This window comes from Thalassophryne amazonica, chromosome 8 (genome assembly GCF_902500255.1).
Source record: "Thalassophryne amazonica chromosome 8, fThaAma1.1, whole genome shotgun sequence".
Classification (NCBI taxonomy): domain Eukaryota; kingdom Metazoa; phylum Chordata; class Actinopteri; order Batrachoidiformes; family Batrachoididae; genus Thalassophryne; species Thalassophryne amazonica.
The window spans coordinates 38,749,901-38,773,399 of record NC_047110.1 but is presented as its reverse complement, the minus strand read 5'-3'; the positions used below and the strand labels follow the sequence as shown (position 1 = coordinate 38,773,399).

Below are 23,499 nucleotides of genomic sequence, written 5' to 3'. Positions count from 1 at the left end.
ACATATACATATACATATACATATACATATATATATACATATATATATATATACACACATACATACATACATACATACATACATACACACATACATACATACACATATATATGTATGTATATATATACCACATCGTCCGCAAACAGCAGAGATGAGATTCTGTGGTTCCCAAACCAGACCCCCTCTACACCCTGGCTGCGCCTAGAAATTCTGTCCATAAAAATAATGAACAGAACCAGTGACAAAGGGCAGCCCTGGCGGAGGCCAACGTGCACTGGAAACAGGTTTGACTTTCTACCGGCAATGCAAACCAAGCTCCTGCTGCAGTCGTACAGGGACCGGATAGCCCATAGCAAAGACAGCCCCACAACATCCAGAGACTTAAGGTACTCAGGACGGATTTCATCCACCCCAGGAGCCTTGCCACCGAGGAGCTTTCTAACCACCTCGGTGACTTCGGCCTGGGTAATGGATGAGTCCCCCTCCGAGTCCCCAGTCTCTGCTTCCTCTTCGGAAGACGTGACGATGGGATTGAGGAGATCCTCGAAGTACTCCTTCCACCGCCCGACAACATCCCCAGTCAGGGTCAACAGCTCCCCACCCGCACCGTAAACAGTGCTGGTGGAGAGCTGCTTCCGCCTCCTGAGGCGTCGGACGGTTTGCCAGAATCTCTTCGAGGCTGACCGATAGTCCTCCTCCATAGCCTCCCCGAACTCCTCCCAGACCCGAGTTTTTGCCTCTGCGACCGCACGGGCTGCGGCAAGCTTGGCCTGCCGGTACCTGTCAGCTGCCTCTGGGGTCCCACCTACCAACAAAGATAAGTAGGACTCCTTCTTCAGCTTGATCCAACTCACCACCAGGTGGTGATCAGTCGACAGCTCTGCCCCTGTCTTCACTCGAGTGTCCGAGACACGTGGCCGAAGGTCAGATGATACGACTACAAAGCTGATCATCGACCTCCGGCTCAGGGTGTCCTGGTGCCATGTGCACTTATGGACACCCTTGTGCTCGAACATGGTGTTCGTGATGGACAAACTGTGACTAGCACAGAAGTCCAACAACTGAACACCACTCGGGTTCAGATTGGGGAGGCCGTGCTTCCCGATCACCCCCCTCCAGGTCTCACTGTCGCCGCCCACGTGGGCGTTGAAATCCCCCAGGAGAACAATGGTGTCCCCAGTCGGAGCGCTATCTAGTACCCCTCCCAGGGACTCCAGGAAGGTTGGATACTCTGCACTGCTGCTCGGCCCGTAGGCCGAGACAACGGTGAGAGACCTGTCCCCGACCCGAAGGCGTAGGGACGCGACCCTCTCGTTCACCGGAGTGAACTCCAACACTTGACGACAAGCTGGGGAGAAATAAGCAATGCGACCCCAGCTCTCTGCCTCTCCCCATGGGCGACGCCAGAAAAATGAAGCGTCCAGCCCCTCTCCAGGAGTTGGGTACCAGAGCCCAAGCTGTGCGTGGAGGTGAGCCCGACTATCTCTAGTCGGTATCTCTCAACCTCCCGCACAAGCTCAGGCTCCTTCCCCCCTACCGAGGTGACATTCCACGTCCCAACAGCCAGGGGCTGTGAGCATGGACCGGGCCGCCGGGCCACCCGCCCTCGACCGCCACCCAATCCTCTCTGCACCCGACCCCCATGGCCCCCTCTGCAGGTGGTGAACCCACAGGAGGGCGGGCCCACGTCACTCTTTCGGGCTGAGCCCCATGGGCTAAGGCCCAACCACCAGGCGCTCGCGCGCGAGCCCCAACCCCAGGCTTGGCTCCAGGGTGGGACCCCGGCTCCGCCATACCGGGTGACGTCACGGTCCTTGATCTTTTACTGGTCATGGAGGTTCTGAATTTTATTATATATATATATATATATATATATATATATATATATATATATATATATATATATATATATATATATATATATATATATATATATATATATATATATATATATATATATATATATATATATTATATATATATATAGAGAGAGAGAGAGAGAGAGAGAGAGAGAGAGAGAGAGAGAGAGAGAGAGAGAGAGAGAGAGAGAGAGAGAGAGAGAGAGAGAGAGAGAGAGAGAGATTTTTTGGAACATTAAAGAATAGAAAGTTTTGAGTTTATTTTTGCCCCTTGTATCTGTTCAAAATTTGCTTTCTTAAAAAAGAAAAACTACACAAATGTGGAATTGCCAGTTTTCACATCAGCTTAACCTAATTATCGGCTGTATAACAATAAGAAATGATAATTGTGCCTATCTTGACCAATACGTGACAGTTTTCATGGCTGATCTGTGCATGCTATAAGGGATTGGGATCACATCCATAGCCTTTTAAACCTTTTTTGGTTTTGTCAGCTGCCAAACACGTTGTTTCATGTTGTGCACGGCTCCATCCCACACTGTTGGTAATGAAGAACCAGTGAAATGCTGGTTCACTTCAGAATGCGAGTATGGGACACAGCAAATAATTCAAGCAAATCTGCCTCAAATTTAGCTTCATTTTTAAGTTGCACCATGTTTCCATCACAACACTGCAGTTCTGAACTGCCTTTAAATAATCTGTTTTTTGTTTCTGAAATGAAGTCGTCTGAATGTGTGTGTGTGTGTGTGTGTGTGTGAGGGAGGCAGGTGATCTGAGTCAAGCCACTTCAGAAAAACTGCTGTAACAGTGACAGTAATAGTAACTGGTACTGTGAGGGCCAGTTTGTCACGCAACAAAGAAGCTACTGTTCTGGCAGGAGTAAAGACGAGTCTGTGAGCTGTCCACAGCTAATAAAAAGGATGAGTGATCAGCTGTCACTGTACAACAGGGAACCAAACATGATTTCAGTGTTATTTTTGTGCAGTTATTTATCTGTCAAATAAAATTTAAACAACTGTTGTTTTAAAGGATGCCAGTATTTTCTTAAAAATTATTAAAGAAAATAACCTAAAATATATTTTAAAAATTGGCTCATCACTGGTGGTATTATTTGAGCAGCCAGTCTGTTCTGTGTGAGCCTGAACCTGTCAGATCTCAGAAGTTAAGCAGTGTGGGGCCTGGTTAGTATTTGGATGGGAAACCTCTTTGGAACACCAGGGGCTGTGTGTGTTTCTCCAGATAAAACTGGAGTTGCGTCAGGAAGGGCATCCGGTGTAATACCAATACAGAGCTGGCTGAACAGCTAGTGGTATCATTTCATTAAGGAAAACAAAATACCCAAAAGGAGTTTGAATTAATGGTGTTTAAAAAAAAAAAAAAAAGTTGATGCTCAATTCATCTTGCAGGTTTGCAATCATCCACTTGTGTGCTTGTTTGCGCACAGAATAAAAATGGCCAAAGCTATGGCATGCGGAAGAGAAAGTGGTGTTATGTCATGCTGACTAGGACGATGGCTGCGTGTGGCAGCACAGCTTGCATTTTCAAAATGTGCAATGCAGTATCACAAGCATGGGGTTTTCCACCTTTTTAACCTGTGTATGAATGTACATATATGTCTGTTCATACAGTTTAATGCATATCTAAGACGTGTGAGTATGTTGTTTTTCAAGAATTGCACTGACGCATATTTAAATCAACTGTGCGTTGACGTGGAAATAAAGCAATCAAATCTATGTAATCTAATCTAAAAACACCAGCGAGTCAGCAAGCAGTATACCAAAATGAATTATGCTTTTCATTGATGAGAGACTTCAGTAACCTGCTGCTGGAAAACTGTTTTTTTGAAAAGCGGAACAATTAAGCAATGCGCTGTTAACATGATGCCTTTTCCAACAAATTTTACTGATTAGTGCCGTGGGTCTGTGATATTGATATGACCCAGAGCAGCCACCAGTTAATTTGATGCTATCAGGAAATATTTAAAAGATTTCCTAACATTTTCAGATAGGGTATTAGAAAAGTTTCAATCCCTTTTATGTCTGTGGAATAAACACTGAAATTGTAGAGAAATCCAGATAAATGTGAAGATTCAGTTAACTGTGTTATACAGTTGTCTGCCCCTATTTTTTACTTGGTATTATCACATAAAGGCCGGTGTCACCGAGGGAATGGTCACCCCCTAAAAACTGGTCCACCCTGCCTTCACTGTGCATGCGTCGTTTGGGACCAAAGCAGCTCGTCTGAGACGGACTCTCTTCACCCAAAGCGATCAAAGGGAATAATGTGATTATTAACCAGATCATGAGACGACAAAGTAAAACCTCTTAAATCATTCTAAAGTCAGTTTTAAGCAGAAACAAGGCGATAATTGGTGAATCGCTACTGACGCTTTGAAACGACGGCAACGCAGTGAATGCTGCAGCAGCAGCTTGTGTAGCTGCAGCGCTCTGATCGTTTCCTCCATCTTTTATGATGAAATAATGCTGAATTTATGTGGAAATGATTGATGTACAAAAGCTTCAGATTATCTGTCGCTGAGATAGATGATGATTGGAGTGCAGTTTGAAGCAGAAACAAGGTGATAATCGTTAAACCACGGCTGATGCACAGAAATGACGCATGTGAAGTGAAGGCAGAGCGGACCGATTTTTAGAGGGGACCGTTCGGTCGACGACACCAGTATGGGTCCCACAATTTCATTTGGCACATGCTTACACCTTCCTGAACCAATTCCACATATACAAAGAAATTGGGAGACTGAAAAGCTTTCACCTCTGGACCTTCTTGCTGTGAGACACTCGGCAGTTGCATTAAAAGAGGAGCAACAACCTAAACATCGGCGCTTACTCCAAATCCAAATGTTAACAGTCACTTTCTTTGGCATTGGAAAAGCTCAATATTTTAACACTTTGTTCAAAAAATTATGAGTCACACATCAAGAGGACACATACTTGTATGTACAACCGACTACCTACAAATGCAATTTTGTTCTGAAGAAAATCCAATTACGTTTTGGGCAAAGGTCATACTTGTTTCAAACATCTTCAAAGGCAGTTTGCTTCAAAGCATTAACAAGTGGAATGGCCTTGATGGAGTCAATTGTCTAATTATTACTTCTCCAATTTTTAAGATGTGCAAAATACTGCAATATCAGAGTAATACACTTTAGCCGTTTGACAGTTAAGCAAAATGCTGGATTCTGTTGTAGTTCTTAAAAAAAAAAAAAGAGACACACAGGAGGTAAAAAGTGCAGCTCCAGAGCTGGAGGGAATGGATGTACATGAGAGGAGAGAACGGAAGCAGAGGAAGGTTCAGTTTGTTTGTAGCAGCAAGACGTGGGCAGATACAGTTTTGACAAGGGAGAGGAGATGGGGAGAAAAACTAGCTCATTGTGCAGACAGAAGGAGTTTACGACTAAGTAATGCAAGGAGGCTCGCAGTTAAACATCCTGTGAGCAGAAATCTTCTCAAAATGATTAAAATAAAGGAGGTGCTCTACAAGATGTTATCTTTGCAAACATTCTTAAACGTTTAAAAAGGCCAATTTTTCATCTATTCTGATTTATAAACTGCACGATGGATTTAAGATCTAATATTAAAATAAGGTAATTCAGCAAATGTGCATTTCTCATAGTGCGAAGAGGAAAACCAGCAACACCAACCTAGCGTTAGCAAGATGGTGCATGGTCAGGTGAAACCTACTGGAGACAAGACTCTCATACTTCAAGAGATATGGAATGGGAATCAAGCCCTCTCCAACAAGCTAGATACCAAAATGGCAGAAATTAACAAGCCCATATTGGGTCTAAAGACCATGTTTGATGGCCCGACATCATGCATCACCGAGACAGAGGCGCGCATTAGGATGGCGAAAGACAAACTTACCGAGCTGGACAAGTTAACTAAAGATAATGGAGCATTTGACGGAGAAAGTTGAGGCACTTAAGCATTACAGCAGAATCAATAATATCCGTGTCCTTAATATAAGTGAGGGCTGTGACCCAGTTCCCTTTTTCGCCAAGTGCTTGCCGACTGTATTAGGACAAGAGCACTTTCCCAAGATGCTAATGATAGTGGTCAGCGAACGCTCACACCAAGACCATCCATGGAGGAGAGGCCAAGGCCCGTGTTAAAGCACCTGCTGAAGTACCATGACCGGGAGAAGATACTCTGTACAGCTGAAAAGCTATCCAGGGAAAACAAAGGTCCCATAATGTACAAGAATACACCATTGATGTTTTTCCCTGGCCTGAGTGCCAACCTGGTGAAGCGCCGAAAGGAATACAACCTAGTTGTTATGTGTCGACGCGGGTTGAGGAGCGGACCTGCGTCAGACGGAACCCAGCGCTACAAATAACCAGAAAAGCGGTTCCAAAAACAATATATTTATTTCACCCGCTGTGCTTAAAAGGTGTAAAAACAAAAATAGCGTCCTTCTGGTGGAGTGACTGTTGGTACGCTCTCCAGCGCCCGCAAGGATCAAAGCCCGGCGCTCCTGGACCCACTACCACCACCAAACACTCCCCAGGTGGACACGACAAACTGACTCTCTGTGAAGCAAAGAAGAGGTGAGGTAAGTCAGCAGTTACAACAATAACTTTCAAAAGACACACACGCACACGGAAATGCGTCCGGTGCCCCAACTCGACCATACCCCAGCCTCTCGGGAGGGGTGGAACTACCGAAATGGCGAACGGCAACAGATCGGCCCACCCCTCCGACCGAGGTAAGTCTCCGCTGCACCACACCCCGGCAACACCAATGACGAACGGTACAAAGGCTCACCGAGGCTGGAGTGGAACCGGGCCCTAACCAAACCAAGAAAAACGCCTCTAACACCCCCCCCCCCCCCCCCCTAGGTGCAGAGGTCTTCTGAGAATGCTCAGCGTGACCAACCTGCACCACCCCACAACCCACAAGACAAACGGTCTTGGGGCAAGTGAGGTTGGGGTTAGGGATGTAGAGAAATAAAAAACAACAAAATAAAACGACCCAACAACCCAAACAGAAAATACCTAAAAACACAAAAAATTAACGATTAAGTGAGCCCAGGCGGACTTCTAACCGCATAACAATCACTCCAACAGATACGCCTCTGACTCCCCATACAATTATAACACCTATTTAAAGAAAACAAAACATTTACTCGTGCTAGATTTTTTTTTTTTTTTTTTATGTGTGTTATTTTGCCTGTCCCAGAACACTTGGAGATACGTCACCATTATTTCTCTTGACGCTTACGTGTCGGGGCAATACAGGAATCTCTGCTCGTCCGAGCTGCATGGGCTCGTCAACAGGAGGAGCCAGAGGTCCCGTCGGAGGAGCCTCAGTGGGGCGAAGAAGAGGCGGCCCAGATTTGTGTCGGGGAAAGCCCCGAGACGAAAAAACCCGCTCTGATGGGCGTCCTCTCTCGCGTCCACGCTCCTTCATCCGATCATCTAGACGAATCACCAACGATATTAGCTCATCTAAATCGTTTGGCTCGTCACGGACTGCCGGCTCGTCTTTTAATGACTCATTTATCCCATCTACAAACATTCCTCGTAAAGCTGCGGCACTCCAACCTGACTGAGCAGAAACCAGAGAACATTGCATCACCGCACAAGGCTCCGGACGACAAACAATCGGTTCGGACGCCGAATCTCTGGGTGACGGAGTTATCTGCACTAGTATCGATGATGCCGCAGCTGGAGTAGCAGGAAGCAGAACGGCTTGCGCTGCAAGCTCCGTAACACGGGCGTCTGTTTGTTTAATTTGGTTTGCGAGATGCTGTAATTGCTCCCATATTTTCTCCAAGTGTTCTTGAACTTTTTCAGCAAAAGGAACTGCCTCTGCCGCTGGGTCCATTATGGAATGGCCGGGAACTACTGTTATGTGTCGACGCGGGTTGAGGAGCGGACCTGCGTCAGACGGAACCCAGCGCTACAAATAACCAGAAAAGCGGTTCCAAAAACAATATATTTATTACACCCACTGTGCATAAAAGGTGTAAAAACAAAAACAGCGTCCTTCTGGTGGAGTGACTGTTGGTACGCTCTCCAGCGCCCGCAAGGATCAAAGCCCGGCGCTCCTGGACCCACTACCACCACCAAACACTCCCCAGGTGGACACGACAAACTGACTCTCTGTGAAGCAAAGAAGAGGTGAGGTAAGTCAGCAGTTACAACAATAACTTTCAAAAGACACACGCTATCAGCAACACATTCAGGTCTGTATCTTTTTAACTTTATGCAAATGAGCAGCTTCTCACAACAGGTGGAGGATCACTTATCCGCATGCCACAGCAGTGAGAAGCAAGCTGCACAATTCTCATCACAATTCAAGTATACTGTGTAACAAAACACCAAGTTACTATCAACAATTAGTCAAACACTTAATCACCTTTGATGTGTGCTGACAGCATGTGTCCTCACCCTTCCTTGCTTCACGGGCTTGATGTGTCAAACCCAGGCGCGGTCCTCAGTGTCTCACAAACGAACATCACAAGGTCGAGTTCCCGGCAGTTCTGCTTGAATCACACATGCCTTAAATGCAGAACGCCATCCAATTATCTGCTTCAGCTGAAAGTCTTTAAGGTTGCATGTGAGCACCAGTCACAGGTGCTTCACATGATGTTGATGAGGGTGAGGACTCTTCAGCCAGCACCTTCTCCACAGAAGAATCAGTTTCCATGCCACCTGAAGAGCAAAGAAAAGAAAAGAATACCAAAACATCCAGCCACACCCCCCAACACACAACACTAGTGAAGAAAGAGCTAAGATTCAGGCATGTTCAGTTTGCTTTATTCTATCCTGCTACTTTGAGAATGACACTCCCTCATGGGACAAGGAAAGTCCTTAAAACACTGAAAGAAGCAGTGGCACTTGTGAGACGCATGGGAAAAATGAAACGAGGTGTAAACAAGTAACTCAACATATTTTTTAGTCAAATGGGATTCACCAGTGTTTTGTGATGTGGCTCACTTGTGAGACAGGTTTTCTTTAGATACAGTTGTATGTAAACGTTTGGGAACCCCTGATAATTTTCATGATTTTCCTCGATAAATCACTGGTTGTCTGGAACAGAAATTCCAGTTAACCATATCATATAGCAGATGGACACACTGATATTTGAGAAGGGAAATGAAGTTTCTAGTATTTACAGAAAGTGTACAATAATTATTTAAACAAAATTAGGCAGGTGCATAAATTTGGGCACCCTTGTCATTTTATTGATTTGAATACATTTAGCACTAATTATTGGAACACAAATTTGGTTTGGTAAGCTTAGTGACCCTTGACCTCCTTACACAGGTGAATTCAATCATGAGAAAGGGTATTTAAGGTAGCCATTTACAAATGTTTCTCCTCTTTGCACCTCTTCTAATGAGTGGAAACATGGGAGCATCTAAACAACTCTCAAATGACCTGAAAACAAAGACTGTTCAACATCATGGTTTAGGGGAAGGATACAAAAACATAGTGAGGAAATGGAAGACCACAGGCACAGTACTAGTTAAGGCCTGAAGTGGCAGGCCAAGAAAAATCTCAGATAAGCTGAAGCAAAGAATGGTGAGAACAGTCATAGTCAACCCACAGACCTGCTCCAAAGACCTACAACCCCAATTCCAATGAACTTGGGACGTTGTGTAAAATGTAAATAAAAACAGAATATAATGATTTGCAAATCGGGGGTCTCCGTTGTCATATTTTGCGCTTCATAATGTGCCACACATTTTGGGCGACAGGTCTGGACTGCAGGCAGACCAGTCTAGTACCCGCACTCTTTTACTATGAAGCCACACTGTTGTAATACATGTAGATTGTGGCTTGGCACTGTCTTGCTGAAATAAGCAGGGACATCCCTGAAAAAGAAATTGCTTGGATGGCAGCATGTGTTGCTCCAAAACCTGGATGTACCTTTCAGCATTGATGTTGCCATCACAGATGTGCAAGTTGCCCATGCCATGGGCACTAACACACCACCATACCATCACAGATACTGGCTTCTGAACTTTGTGCTGATAACAATATGGATTCCAACTGGCTGTCTCTAACAGTTTCTGAAAAAAATTTCATGGAGCAAAGCGGCAGTCTCTCGGCCATTTCCCTGACAATAAAAAAACAACGAGGGGGGTGGACCAATGCTCACTCAAAGCCTGCCCACAGGTGAATGATGCAACCGACAGGCGTGAGAAAACCCACGCATGCGCACGAAGGTTCAAGCTTGGCTGATGCAATCACACGTGATTCAAATCCATATAGTTTTTGAAAAAAATAAAAAGGTCCGTTACTTTTTGGACAGACCATGTATTTACATTTTACACAACGTCCCAGCTTCATTGGAATTGGGGTTGTACAACATGATCTTGCTGCAGATAGTGTCTCTGTGCATCGTTCAACTATACAGCGCACAAGGAGAAGTTGTATGATGCTGTAATGCAGAGGAAGTCTTTTCTGCATACACGCCACAAACAGAGTCGCTTGAGGTATGCTAAAGCACATTTGGACAAGCCAGCTTCATTTTGGAATAAGGTGCTGTGGACTGATGAAGTAAAATTGAGTTATTTGGACATAACAAGGGGCGGTATGTATGGCTGAAAAAGAACACAGCATTCCAAGAAAATCACTTGCTATCTACAGTAAAATTTGGAGATTGTTCCATCATGCTGTGGGGCTGTGTGGCCAGTGCAGGTACTGGGAATCCTGTTAAAGTTGAGGGTGATTCCAGTCAATATCAGCAGATTCTTGAGAACAATGTTCAAGAATCAATGACAAAGTTGAAGTTGTGCCGGGGCTACGTCTTTCAACAAGACAACGACCCTAAACACTGCTCAAAATCTATTAAGGCATTCATGCAGAGGAACAAGTACAACATTCTGGAATGGCCATCTCAGTCCCCAGACCTGAATATTATTGAAAATCTGTGGTGTGATTTTAAGCGGGCTGTTCATGCTCGGAAAGCAACAAACCTGAGATGTTTTGTAAAGGAGAATGGCCAAAAATACCTTCAACCAGAATCCAGACTCTCATTGGAAGCTATAGGAAGCATTTAGAGGCTGTCATTTCTGAAAAAGTAGAATCTACTAAATATTGATGTATTTTTTCTGTTGGGGTGCCCAAAGTTATGAATCTGCCTAATTTTGTTTAAAGAATTATTGCCCACTTTCTGTAAATCCTATAAAATTCATTTCACTTCTCAAATATCACTGTTTGTCTGCTATATGATATATTTAACTGAAAATGCTGATCCAAACAACCAATGATTTATAAAGGAAAATTATGGAAATCATCAGGGGTGCCAAAACCTTTACATACTGTATTTTACAATAACTGTAATGGCAGTTATTAGTACTCATCATTTAATCTCAGAGTGTTTTATAAAATATCCTATATTATTACATGGCTGCAACACTACGCGCACTCTGATTGGCTGATTTCCGGTCTGATCTTTTTCCATATCAGACCGGTTACCATGACAATCAGTCTGGAACATGCATCACATTCATTACACAACAGAAAGCTAAAAAACACAATCAGAAAAACCAAGTCGAACATGAACATACTCCATAAATATCTAAACACATCAGAAAACACAGACAGGTTGAAAGCTTACCAGCTAATGACCAGACCATCTGTTAGCAAGTTCTTCATGGAAGTGAAGCAAACAGGTCTGACTACGAGCCCAAAACCGTCAGCAGCTTTCATATTCGGGCAATACCATTAGTTTGCATGCTCATATATAGAATAGCCATATAATCAACAAATTATTAACCTCGCTTGCTCGGTCTGTACAGCAATACCAGCCCTCAATGTTTTTCACACAGACCTCGCTATCGCTCGGTCAGTATTGTCAACACCTCGGTCTGATATTTTCCCATACAGACCTCACGCTCAGTTAATGATCCTTTATGATCTATCGGAATGCCCCCGGGGGTTAGGACACTTTAGATTTGACTTTGATTAAAGTTGGATTTGTTGTTCACAAACATAGGACCATTCCAGATGAAGGGAGGTGTGTCACATGTTCTGGGGCTGGGTGCTGTGCACTCTGACCTGTCCCCCGTCTTTTATTATGAAATAATGCTGAATTTATGTGGAAATGATTGTTGTATAAAAGATTAAGATATCTGTCACTGAGATAGATGATGACTGGAGTGCAGTTTTAAGCAGAAACGAGGTGATAATCGGTGAATCACTGCTGACGCTCAGAAATGACACATGCGCAGTGAAGGCAGGGCGGACCAATTTTTAGGGGGACAGTCAGTCAGCAACACCGGCCTTGTATAGGTTCAACGAGAGGTGGGAATCAGACTTAAATACCACAACTGAAGACCAACTTTGGTCATTGTTATACCAAGACAGTTTATCTGCCAATACTAATGCACAGTACAGGCTTGCCCACTGTAATTTCCTTCATCAGTTCTATTTGACTCCAGTGAAAATTAACAAGTCTAAACCTGATCTATCTGATGCATGTTTCCAATGTGCTGCTGATATGGGCTCTTTCCTACGCTGCACTTGGTCATGTGTGAAGATGAGAGATTTCTGGATTGACCTTTGTGGCGTCTCGACTAGGATTACTCAAATTTCACACATCTTCATCTGTTCATCCAGTATTTTGCGTGCTAGGGAAATTTATGAAAACCAATAAACCACTTAATAAATTTCAAATAAAATGTTTGGAAGTATCCCTGGTATTTGCCAGAAAGTGTATCATTGTCACCTGGAAGTCTGACTCCCCTCTAAAATAAATGGTATTTAGAAATGAATGTAACTTTAGAAAAAATAACAAGTAATCACAGAAAGGGATATAAATCCTTCAATAAAATTTGGCAGCCCTATCTAGATTAGATAATGTGATATTGAAATGTGATCTGATCTAGCGACATTGTATATTTACCTTCAATTAATGGAGAATCTTTTTGGAGATTGGAGGGGGGGGGCACAGGGTTGTTTGTTCTTGTATAAAATGGAAAAATAAAATAATAATAATAATAATAAGTGTGTATATGATAACAAGGACCTAAACAATTAACAAATACATTAAGACAGTAAATTAACATAAAAAAGACATAATGAACAAGAAATAAAAAGGTTGAGTTCTTCTAAAATCTTTTGAAGTCTAATGTTCTAAAAACATTCTGGACTTGCATGCCATTCCAACTTATTATAGAAAATGCATAATTTATTATCATCCTTGAAAAACTTCAAAGACCTATTTTATAAACACTACCCAATCTAGACCCTGTGGATCCCCACAGGCAATGCACTAGTATATTATAAACAGACAGTGACAACTTTTTTTATTAGTTATGATAGTGAAGACTGATGGCTTTAATTTGAAGGTAAATAAATTTGTGGTCATAGGTTTATATACACCTGTGCTAAAAACTGTTTTCACCTATTGCACTTTTTCTGTTTTATCACACACTATGTGTATGTGTTACGTTAGTTACAATGCCTGCTTTATTACCATCGAAAGTCATTCGAAAAATATTTGAAACAAGATTTCTATTCACTTTTGACAAGCATGGAAGATTCTAAAAACTGAAATTACTTGTAAGTTGTAACTGTCATAATGTTGGGACATTGGTGCCCCTTTGACTGTGTTTTAGAGTGTACCTGCAGAACCAGCACCTTCTTACATATAAGACCAGTCAAAAAAAAAAAAAAAAAAAAAAAAAAAATATATATATATATATAAAGACAACACTTCTGGAGCAAAATTATGTATCTCTACAATTCAGGTTCCTCCTCAGGAGTATTTTCATAGCGCTAAATCACAACAAAGTTGCCTCACGGAGCTTCACACAAGGTTTAACTTTACAAACTGTCAGAGCAAGCACACAGGCAACAGTAGTAAGGAAAAACTCCCTCTGAGAAAGAAACCTCAAGCAGACCAGACTCAAAGGGGTGACCCTCTGCTTGGGCCATGCTACTGACACAAATTACAAAACAATTCACAAAACGAATATACAGGAAGTGTTGCCGGTGCACAGGACAGGAGGATTTCAGAAACAGACACCACACCCATCTCTGGATGGAGCTGCACCTCAAACAGAGAGAGAAAAAAAAAAACAGAATCGGGCATCAGAAAGGCAACAGATACAGTATAATTTGTCAGCATTAAAGAACAAGAAAAACAAAAGAAATACTAAGGTGATCGCCGGCCACTAGCCCTAAGCTTCACTAAAAGACCCAGAATTTAGATAAAGGCTGCGGCACGCTCCATTTCCTAATACAATGAATTAAACGAGTAAAAAGCATAGTAACATTCTATGCCAGTATGCTAGCCATATGAAAAGGAAAATAAGTGCGTCTTAGGTCAGGACAGAATCTCTACAGAATCTGACTATTTTATTGATGCAGGGAGATCATTCCACAGGGGCACAATAAGAGAAAGCTCTGTGACCCGCAGACTTTTTATTCACCCTAGGGACACAAAGTAGTCCTGCACCATGAGAACGCAAAGCCCAGGCCGGTATGTAGGGTTTAATTAGGTCAGCTAGGTAGGAAGGTGCCAGTCCGTGAACAATTTTATAGGCTAGTAGAAGAACCTGAAAATCCAGGGGTCGAAATACAATTTTTAACCTACTTGCACGTGCTAGTAACAAAAAAATTACTTGCACCAAAAAAGGTTACTTGCACAACCAAAAGTCAGTTTTATATCAACCTTAAAACTTCTCCTCTGATGTGTCAGACTCTTACTCTCTGGGGAGAGTTTGAGGGGAGAGCAGCAGCAGTGGCAGACATTTTTTTTCATGTGCGTGCGCGAATTAATCGTCGATAAAGAGTATTTTATTTATTACCTACACAGATGTATAATAAAACAAATGGTGACTGGTTTATGACACAATTATGACAGAGTTTGAGGGGAGGGAGAGCGAGGAACCACAGCAGCAGCCAGTTTTTTTTTTTATGTGTGCACGCGAACTAATTGTCCGTGAAGATAATTTTATTAACTACACAGATGTATAATAAAACAAATGGCGACTGGTTTATAACACAATGATGCAATGATGACAGAGTTTGAGGGGAGAGAGAGCGAGGAACCGCAGCGGCAGCCAGTTTTTTTTTTTTCTTTGTTTACATGTGCGCGCGCAAATGGTACAGGAGGTCCTCAAACTGGAGCTCCTGCAGCTCCAGTTATTTGCTGCAGCTCCTGCAACAAATAATGAAACTCCCCAAATTGGGAACGTCTCATGAGGATGTTGTGAACCCAGGGACGGTGCCGCTGGTGACGTTTGTCAGCTTTCCACAACAAATCGAGCACAGCAACTCACTCCATGTGTGAGAGTCATAAAACGTACAGAAGACGAAGACAACACACTGGAAATTTTTTCCTTATTTATTTCTTTATTGGTTCATTCTACTGGTGCTTATAGTTGATAAAACTTGGATAAAGTTACTTGCACCAGTGCCAGTGCAGTATAAAATTATGTGCATCGCTCGAATAATACGTGCACAAACTAGCACATACACGTATTAATTCGACCCCTGAAATCTGATCTCACAGGGACAGGAAGCCAGTGAAGAGATGCCAAAATGGGTGTAATGTGGTTAAACTTCCTGCTGCTTGTCAAAGGTCTGGCAGCAGCATTTTGAACTAATTGGAGACCCCTAATGCTGGACTGCGGTAAACCAGGAAATAGAACACTGCAGTAGTACAATCTAGAAGAGGCAACTGTATGAATCAGGGTCTCAGCATCAGCCATAGACAGGATGGGAGGAATCTTTGCTATATTTTGCAGGTGGAAGAAAGCAGTCCTCATAATATCTCTAATGTGGAGGACAACATAGGATCAAAAATTACCCCAAGGTTCCTCACTTTGTCAGTGTGATGTATAACACATGTGCCTAAGCAGGGCTAAGCATTAGCTGGTCAAATTGATGCCAATGTCTCACTGAACTAAGAACCATCATTTCAGTCTTATCAGAGTTTAAAAGTAGGAAGTTGCTAGACATCAGTGATGCAAGGCAATCTTCTAAGGATTTTATGTGGATGACATTACCAGCAGTTATCAGCATGTATAACCAAGTATCATCAGCATAGCAGTGAAAGGAAATTCTAAAATGCCACAATATGTGTCCAAGGGGAGCTATATAAAGGGAGAAAAGCAGGGGGCCTAAGATGGACCCCTGTGGAATCCCAAATTTCATATCACTAAGGTTAGAGGTAGTGTTACTGTACAAAGCACAGTGAGAACGACTGGTCAGGTATGACATCAACCACACAAGGGGACTCCCAGTAACCCCAAAATGATTCTCCAGCCTATCGAGTAGAATATGTTGATTCACGATATCAAAGGCAGCACTGAGATCTAACAGCACCAGAACCGTAGCAAGCTGAAGATCATTCACCACTTTAATGAGAGCTGTCTCTGTGGAATGATATTTTCTAAAAGCAGACTGCAGTGGCTCAAAAAGATTGTTCTCAGTAAGGTGGTCCACGAGCTGCCATGAAACCACCTTTTCCAGAATTTTAGAGCAGAATGATAGATTGATATAGTTTTTCAATACTCTAGGTTCAAGATTAAACTTCTTCTTAAGTAACGGTTTAATCACTGCAGATTTAAAACACTGAGGAACAGACCCAGAAGTTAATGAGAGATAAATACTTTCTAGCACAGTCGGCCCAGGAGTGGGCCACAGGTCCTTAAACAGTTTTGTTGGTATAGGATCAAATAAGCAGGTTGCGCTTTTTGTAGATGTTACGAGTTTCATCAATATAAGTTTGAGACCATAAAGACTTTACTTCAGTGAAGAAGCAGGTCCAAAGTAACACTCACTACATAATTATACATTCACAAACAATAAAATCTGTCCTCTGCATTTAACATATTCTAATTCTAATTACACACCCAATCCAGCCAGTAAGAACATTGAGCAGCCACAGTCTGGCACTCTGGGAATGACTTCAGACTTAGAGATGCTTGCCTTGGTCAAGGGCAGAGGAAGGACTATGACAGTAGTGCGTGTTTTGATGGTCGGGGGAAACCCATGAAAACATGGGGAGATCAAGCAAACTCCAAGCATAAATAAACTGGGGCATGGGTGGGATTGAACCCAGACATTCTATTGTCAGAGCCCCTGCGCAATAAATAAATAAATTCTATGCCTTTTATCTGCTGACGTGTCAATGAAATAATGATGGGATTAAAGAATCCTGGTCAGAAAACAGCTCAGCAACCACCTATCCAATTAATTTTGCTCTCTTACAAAAGTCATGGACCTCGTACAACAACTGCTTCCATTCTGACACAGTTTACTTGACTTGAAAGCGATCAATAAATGGTGACAAGGGAGCTGCAAGGTTATATTCATTATTTGCTTTCAACTCTAACATAATGCGAGTTAAAATAACATTTCTGTAAATGCATGTATATTTGTGGACCTAACTGCACATGTATGCTCTGTTCTTATTAAAATTTAAAAAGCAATAACTGTGACTATGCATCAACAATCATGTCAATATGAAGCAAATCTGTACATTTAACCTGACAAATCACTGATAGAGTACCACAATGTATGAAAGCAATCCCATACTACCACCTAGTGCCCAGGATGTAAATCTACAATGTTTCATGCAGTATTCAGGGTATTTCCGTGTTGAACAGAGAAGCTGAGATGACAGCTGACCAAAATTTACAATCTTTGTTTTGCAGATTACTGTAGGAAGCACATTATTTTAAAATTTAAAGTGTGCTGTTCAACTTAGCCCTATTCAGCTGGCATCCCACTCTGATGAAGAGGTTTTACCAATGTGTATGCTGATCAAATCAATAAGAGTATGCACCTATGATAGTGCTGAAGCTGTGAAACAACAAAAGCGTCGCTGAACAATGAGAAAAACTAATCATTTGTGCCTGACCAGACAAACATCATTAAATTATTTTTGGCCTGAAGCTTTAGTTCTGGGAAAGCCCAGTGTTGAGTCCAGCCAAGCCCAAGGCAGCATGAAACGTGACTGAGGGGCCCGCCTCACTGCTGTGCACTGCACAGAGGGCAGTGATGTCATCCCAACACAAACCGAAGCAGCACTGACAGGATGCATTTTTCCTCTGAATATATCAGTCGATCATTATTTTAGAGATCACAAAATGTGCCAAAAAGGACCTCTGGGTAAAAGTGATGTTACTGCGTAACGTTGCTGGAAAGGACTGTGGCGTCAAAAACAGCCATGTTAAGAAAGACTGATCTTTGAATCTAACAAGACACACTGTCATTTCACAACCCAGTGGAAAACAAACAAACAGCTGTCAATCGAAAACGGAGGTTGAAACTCTCAGACATGAAGGCAGCGAACTTTGACAACTCTGCTGTCAAATCCTGCCTTTTGATTTCTTGACCCTTGCATGAGTTAAGTCACCAGCATCCAATTACAGTGCTGCCAGATGGCGAGTTTTGATCCCTGCAGCAACTTGACTTCAAGGTGCAAAGTCATTGTGCCATTGATAGATGGTTCAGGGTCAAGAAAATACAGTATAATGTCATTTTCAACATGCTGTCAACATATCAACATATGAACTCCACAAATTTAAGAGGAACCAAGCGTGCATGTCCTTCCATTAATGCCCACTCAGCAATCTCTGCAGAGGGGACAATGATCAGCAGGAGTGAGGGTCTGCAGTCTGCTTTTGTGCATGGTGATCACTGCCTCTCATGAGACAGTAATTATGCGAATAAGGATGATGTTTGAAACAGTGAAAAGTACACTGCATTTAAAAAAAAAACTCTACAGTTAGTGAAATGTGTTCACAGATTTTCTCATTTTCCCTGCAAAATGTGTTTTTAAGAATAAAAGTACACCTGTATATGGGTACTGGTGTTGGATAGGGAAGTAACCTGCGATGTACTGGCTTCCTGTCCATGGGCCTTCATACACCATTATAAACTTCACACTATCTATCTGATAAGCACCACTCGAATGCACCTCAGAGCCCTACAGAACTTACTTCTTAGTATGTCAATGAGACAAAGCCTATGTACCCCCATAGCCAGAATGAGGCCAAATGGCGTCAGAATGACAATTCGGCCCACATCCAAAAAGTGCCCACTTGCAGTTCGAAAACGTTCCAAGAGTTGTGAGAGAGTTGTGAGTTGTGAGAGTTCGCACAGGTGGTCCCAATCTGGCGGCCCAGAGTGTGTTGCACACAGTGATGCCGGTAACGCGTTACTTAGTAACGCGTTACTCTAATCTGACCACTTTTTTTAGTAACGAGTAATCTAACACGTTAATCTTTCCAAATCAGTAATCAGATTAAAGTTACTTCTCCATGTCACTGTGCGTTACTATTATTTTTCATTGTGGGTCGATAGCAGCATTAAACTTGGTCTGTGGGCAGGAGGTCGGGGTTCGACTGAACTGCCCACTTTCAGTGAGCTGTGAGCTTTTCATCCACTGTTTTTTGCAGCTGCTCGACTCGTCGTCTCCTCTTAAGGCACGGTGATCAGCACACCTGCACTGAGCTTTACAAAGACATTTTTATACTTTTTTCCCTCCTTTATTTAGAATTCTGAGCTGAGCCGCTCTGTATCTGCTGCTAAAAACAGCTGATCCTCCGCGACGTGTCAACAACTAACACTATTTTCCACTCAAATGCACCTAAACTCTCTTTCTGAGGACCACATGATGTGAAAACACAATAAAACTTTCTTACCTGTAAATCTGGTCACGTTTTCTGCATAAATAAATGTTACCCATTCTTTGTGCTCAAACGCCAAAGTAGGGGCGAATGCAGATGGAATGGGGGCGTGGGGCAGGGATGTGTCCCCCTCACAACACCCCTAGATTAAAGGTCCAGTTTTGAAGCCTTTTTTTACTACAACTACTAATACTACTTAAAATAATATTAATTTCGACAAGTAAAATATTTAGAGAGAATTTAAATGTTAGAAAAATGCTAGAATGAATTTAATAGTTACATTTATAAACAATGTAGGTTCGAAATTGCAAGTTTTACTGTTACAGTGCTGTCAACAGTTAAATATGAGTTCAAGAAAGAGGTCTTTATTTTACTTTTTATAAAACAAGTATTTATTTTCATTGAAGTCAAGAAAGGGTGACTATAAAGTAAGTTTTGGCAAAACAGGTATCATTGTCATGTTGAGGTGGCAGAGGGTTGTTGTCGGCAGCTGGGAAAAGTAACTAAAAAGTAACTAGTAATCTAACTTAGTTACTTTTACAATTGAGTAATCAGTAAAGTAACTAAGTTACTTTTTCAAGGAGTAATCAGTAATCAGTAATTGGATTACTTTTTCAAAGTAACTGTGGCAACACTGGTTGCACATGTTCAAATCCCTCTAGGCGCCATCGAGATGGGACACCTATCTGATGCCGGTGTCCCGTCGAGATGAGGTGAATGTTGAGATGAGATGCGTTGCACTACTGCGCATGCGTGCGCATGTGCACATCACTCTACCCCGGACTTGAAGACGTCACCTGTCGAGATGAGGTGCCTCACGCAACTGCACATGTGGAGATGATGTAACTCGCTCGACGTGCAACTGCACATTTTGTTTTTTTGTTTGTTTTTTCCGTCAATGTTTTTTTTTTTTTTTATTAATTGTATTCAGTGTATTTATAGCCTAGTAAGTAAAACATTTTCTGTATTTTACGTTAGGCGCATAAATGTATGTATATGTATATTTTGCCTGTCGAAATAAGCTAACTCCAGGTTAAAAATACTTATCGTTTTTATAGTGAGTAGATTTTATACATTACTACGTTTGGATGAACAATTTATACATTTACTTGCCCATCAAAATAAGGGAACTTCGTCAAGTAATTTTTTCAGTGCACACATATGCAGTTACGCGAGGAACCTCATCTCGACGACGCACCTCATCTCGACAGACTTATCTGTTGAGCGGAGGTGCCACGCACCTCATCTTGACGACACACCTCATCTCAACAGAACACCGGTCCATGTGCATTCTGAGCATGATGTGACCACAATTTACATATTCTGATGGCAGAAAAACAGGTTCCGAAACGATCTGAGTGCTTATGAGGGCAGCTGCGCCTCTCCATGGTCTCATGCGCAGTAGCATCATTGCATGCATCAGGCTCGGAGCTGAATGGATCTCACCGCTGTAATATACCTATTATTGCTTGATCACCTTCTAACTCTGTAGGAGATATGACGAGGAACTGTGCCAGGCCGTGACAACATTAATAAACATGAATCTCACCTCCAACAATGGCTGGAGTGTTTCAAGGCGCAGGGTGGATGTGGAGCCGTGACCACAGCCTGTATTTAAAATCCTCTCACCTGGCTGCTGTGCACTGTAATCACGCAAAAATAAACCCCATGTGATAATCCAACCATCGAGGTGTACAGAGTTGTGTTGTGCTGCTGAAGTGAGCCAAAACACACACAAAAAAAGATGGGGCGAGGATCACCACTTTGTGAACAACTTTCTGAAAAAATAGTCCAACAGTTTAAGAACAATGTTTCTCACCTTTTAATTGCAAGGAATTTAGGGACTCCATCATCTACAGTCCATAATATAATCAGAAGATTCAGAGAATCTGGCGAACTTTCTATACGTGAGCGGCAAAGCCGAAAACCAACACTGAATGCCCGTGACCTTCGATCCCTCAGGTGGCACTGCATTAAACCAACATCATTGTAGAAAGGATCTTATACACACACGCAGAGGTTCTCGTCTTTTCTGTATTCTGCCACAAGCAGGTGCTTCTATTTTTAGACACGGAGAAGGTGGCAGATGACAAACGCAATACACATTTCACTCATGGTAACAGCAACATGACATTTAACTGTACTAACACTGATCCATTTCAAAATAAGCAAATATTTGCACAAAAACAAAAAAGTCTATCAGTTTGAACATTAAATATCATTAAATATCTTCAACCTATATTCAATTGAATATAGGTTGAAGAGGATTTGTAAATCATTGTATTTTGTTTTTATTTACATTTCACACAACGTTCCAACTTCATTGGAATTGGGGTTGTAACATGAAGCACAATATCAACATTTAAAATCCCCCAAACCCCAAATTTGCACGGTGCATTGCGACACAACATCCATTGTTTAGTGGTTAGCTAAAATCGCTAATTTCTCAAAAAATATTTGTCCTATCAACTTTATGTTTTCGCACCGTTCATCCTTGACCCAAAATACATAAGCATTCTAAATGGCAAATGTCAGCTCTCCCCAGTTTCTGCGTGACCAAAGCCAAACACAGGCACCCAGAGGCCACTTGGATATTATAATATAGATTTGGCACAGAGAATTAAGATTTAGATAGAGATCATAGTTAAACATCAGTTCCTATCTGGAGTTTTCCTATTGCCTGCCAGCTGACACACAGTGTGACATCATGACCTGGGGGTGATCGGAGGAGAGGTGATGGTCTAGTGGTTAAAGCCTTGGGCTTGAGACCAGAGGGGCCTCTGTTCAAATCCCAGCCTGACCAGAAAATCACTAAGGGCCCTTGGACAAGGTCCTTAATCCCCTAGTTGCTCCCGGTGTGTAGTGAGTACCTTGTATGACAGCAGCCTCACATTGAGGTGAATGTGAGGCATTATTTGCAAATCGCTTTGAGTGTCTGATGCAGATGGAAAAGCGCTGTATAAATGCAGTCATTTATGACCTGTACACCACAGTTGACATTTCAGGTATAACTCATAATTTGTGATTATAGCTTTGAAACAGTTTCTAAAAAACTCAACTTTTTTTTTTGGTATTTAATGATTTATCTGTCATTTAGATGAGTGATATATGTCAAAAGCCTCACCACTACTAGGTACCCACTCTAAGTCAAGTCTGGGAGCACATGTTGTTGTTGTGCATCACCACATCCACCACCGCATGGAACCGCTTTGGGTCCTGTATGGCAACCACCCAGGTAGACTATCGATCCATCTCCACCTCTCAAAAGTAAGCATCAAGCTGTCACAGCCAAATGAAACATGGGTAAACACTCATGTTTCATGTGACATTGGCCTTCTCCAGCTGCTGGAATTATAAAAAACAACTACTGCATGTGCTGGAGCATGAACAAAGGAAATGTGCTACATGTCCAAAACATTGCAGCTGACACTCCCTCACAATGCAAGTGATACGTCTCAGAGTCTTTACAAGTAACTGCTCTTTTGATACAAAGTCACTCCAGCAGTACACAAGGATCCTCAGAAGAGTTATCACCAAACACCCCTGTCCACAGACCTCATGACTCCATAAGCTTTTCCAAGGCTTTTTCAGAAAAATGAAGGTCACTTCCAAGATAAGTGAACATCTCCACAAGTTTAGCACTTTGTTGCATAGATACACTTATGATGGCTGATACCCACCACAGGCCCAGAAACACTGAAATGAGCATAAAATAAAATTATAGAATGATCTGAACAAATTGTTTTTCTCCTTTGTAGAATGCAGTGTGACCTTGTCCTAATTTTCCCTGTGTTTAGCACTTCTTTCTGGGTCCAAATGGCATTTTGGAAGTTCCCAAAATGTTATCCTCTTTGAAAACTGTGATTCTAACAACGGACCATGATGCAGTCAATCAGCATATTTTATTGTTATTAAGAAATACATGTTGTTGAATGCTCTCTGAACAATGACAGCCATGGTTAGTTTTTTGTTCAGCTAATTTTAACAGGATGTATCAGTGTTGGGATGACCAACC

General features: G+C 42.2%; 1 protein-coding gene across 1 annotated transcript in view; it reads right to left on the bottom strand.

The window, feature by feature from the left end:
- Positions 1-23,499, bottom strand: part of ppm1h (protein phosphatase, Mg2+/Mn2+ dependent, 1H) — a 117,194-nt gene that overhangs the window by 50,597 nt on the left and 43,098 nt on the right. The gene's annotated exons all lie outside the window — the stretch shown is intronic.